The following is a 3,085-nucleotide window of genomic DNA, read 5'->3' as shown; positions in this document are numbered from 1 at the left end:
GGATTTAAAGGGACCCGTTCCGTTTATGAGTTAGCTATGGAAGCTTGTTTCCGCCACAAAATAAAAAAAAATAAAAGATAATTGCGACTTTTTATCTCACAATTGCGAGTTTACATCTCGCAATTCTGACTTTATTTCTCAGAATTGCGAGATATAAAGTCAGAATTGCGTGTTTTAAAGTCGCAATTGCATGTTATAAAGTCAGAATTCTGAGATATAAAGTTAGAATTGCGAGATATAAAGTCAGAATTGCGTGAAATAAAGTCACAATAGCATGTTATAAAGTCAGAATGCTGACTTTTTTTCTCGCAATTGCGACTTTATATCACGCAATTCTGACTTTATATCTCAGAATTCTGACTTTATATCTCAGAATTCTGACTTTATATCACGCAATTGCGTGTTATAAAGTCAGAATTGTGAGATATAAACTATTCTGAGGTAAAAAAAAAAAAAAAAAAAGTCCGTCTTTTTCCCCTCTTAGAATTGGACTTTATATCTCACAATTCTGAGAAAAGATGTCAGAATTGCGAGATATAAACTCGCAATTATGTGTTATAAAATCAGAATTGCGTGATATAAAGTCAGAATTCTGAGATATAAAGTCAGAATTGCGTGATATAAAGTCGCAATTGCGAGAAAAAAAGTCAGAATTCTGACTTTATAAGACGCAATTGCGACTTTATATCTTGCAATTCTGACTTTATATCTCAGAATTCTGACTTTATATCACGCAATTCTGACTTTATATCTCAGAATTCTGACTTTATTTCACGCAATTCTGACTTTATATCTCGCAATTCTGAGAAATAAAGTCAGAATTGCGAGATGCAAACTCGCAATTGTGAGATAAAAAGTCGCAATTATCTTTAATTTTTTTTTATTTTGTGGCGGAAACAAGCTTCCATAGTTAGCGGCTTCATTACGATGTTCAAATAATCAGTCCAGGGGTCGTTCAGAGTACAATTCATGTCTATTGATGATAATTATAATTTTTTTCTAACAATTGTCTTCAGAAATATCATATTTTATCCAATAAGAGAACAGAATAATCGCACACCGATATTTTTAATGCACTTTTTTTTTTTTTTTTTTTTTGCTTGAAATTGTCTTTATGTCCCTTAAATCACGTTTTTTACAGTGTCTGTTTTTTGAAGTGAGTGGGTCTTGCAGGCACGTGCAAAATGGGTTGGGTGGATGGGTTGATGGCTTTGGGCGCTCAAGCCCCTGCCCTTTTTCAAAACTAATCGAGAAAGTGCCCCTCTCAGACATCAATGATAATATTGTGGTCAATAAAACAAAATGTATTTGATTATAATTAACATGACAATGTGTACAAAACTAAAGTAGCCTAAATTCACGTTTATTTTTACGATTCTGTCAGTCTAGGTGCCGTTGCCATGACTCGTTGCTATGGGTTGCCTCACTTGCGTGTCTTGCTTCGGACTTGACTGAAAGGGTGACAGTCTCTGTTTTCGAGGGTCTAAACTCCGGAGTAGCCTAGTGTGGACGACAGGCACAACTGAAGCAAAAGTTATGCGTTTTAAAATGAAAATGCACTAGTGTAAACGTAGGTATTCCACAGTCTGCTCGGGAACTGATGCTCTCGAGCCAAAAATGACTCTTTCAGTGAGTATATGGCAAGAAGGTAAGAAAAAATAAAACAATCCATTTTAAACTTTTCTTTTCAATAATCAAAGGTAGTGTGTCGAATCAATAAAAAATCCACATATTACATAAAATGTTAAAATTACATAATTTTTTAAAAATATAAATCGTTTACAGACGAATTTACATTTATGAAGGATCTGAATCTGCGTCGTTGAAACAATGGATGTTAACTGACTACAAAGCACTACAGCACCAAAGTTCGCATTAATGGTCACTTGTGTTTAGTATGTATTTTGATGCACCGTTTACCATTTGTAAACTATCATAGTTGGTTCAATGAATCCCAGGCGCCACCTTCAGGCCTATTATGTGAAGTGCAGGCTGACAACAACACGCGAAATGGTGACGTGAAAGGACTTTGTTATATTCACATTTTTGATGATTATTCAGCAATAGTAAAAATATAATAGTACAGTACCGGTCGAAAATTTGGACACATTAGTATTTTTTATGTTTTTAAAGAAGTCTCTTATGCGCTTCAAGACTGCATTTATTTGATTAAATACAGAATACAGAAAACAATTATTACAATTTAAAATATTGGTTTTCTATTTTAATATACAGTAGGCCTACTTTAAAATATAATTTATTTCTGTGATGCAAAGCTGAATTTTCAGCATCATTACTCCAGTCTTCAGTGTCACATGATCCTTCAGATATTATTCTAATATGATGATTTATTATCAATGTTGGATAATGGTTTATCTAGATGTTAATTTTTTTTTTTTTTTGGAACATGTGATACTTTTTTTAGGATTCATTGATGAATAAAAAGTTAAAAAGAACAGCATTTAATTAAAATAGAAATTCGTTTAGTCTTTACTATCACTTTTTTTAAAACAATTTAACACATCCTTGCTGAATAAAAGTATTAATTTCTTTTAAAAAAAGAAAGAAAGAAAATTACTTAAAAAAAAACAAAAAACCCCATTGAATATTCAGTTAACAACTCAAATATTCAGTTAATATAGTAGCATACAGTTTGTCTGAACATAGTTAAACTCAACAGGGAAAATATCAGGGAAAAAAATGGTGTTAAATTATTAAACTTTGCAACTAGCAGATACATTACAGTGATCAAATGTAAAAACTGAAAGTTGTTTTTACACTTTTTTTGCTGATGTGAAATGTACCCTTAATTATAGAATGACTCTCAGAGTTTTATGGGGCAGTGGAACCACTAATAATGTCTCGTTGAAATAGCAGTTCCCATTAGCCAGTTCTTTGTAAGGCCAGTGTAAATAAATGACTTGTATAAGCCTGTTTTTTTTAATGAATGAAAAAACATGGGCGTACTTGAGGAACACTGAAAAAAATGCTTATCTTACTTAAGAAAAATAATCTTGTTTCCATTTGAATTAAAATTATTTTTCTTGTTTTCCATTTGAATTAAGTTTTTTTCTTACCCCATTGG

The sequence above is a fragment of the Scardinius erythrophthalmus genome (assembly GCF_964197995.2).
Source record: "Scardinius erythrophthalmus genome assembly, chromosome: 20".
Taxonomy (NCBI): domain Eukaryota; kingdom Metazoa; phylum Chordata; class Actinopteri; order Cypriniformes; family Leuciscidae; genus Scardinius; species Scardinius erythrophthalmus.
Note: the sequence above shows the minus strand (reverse complement) of the source record.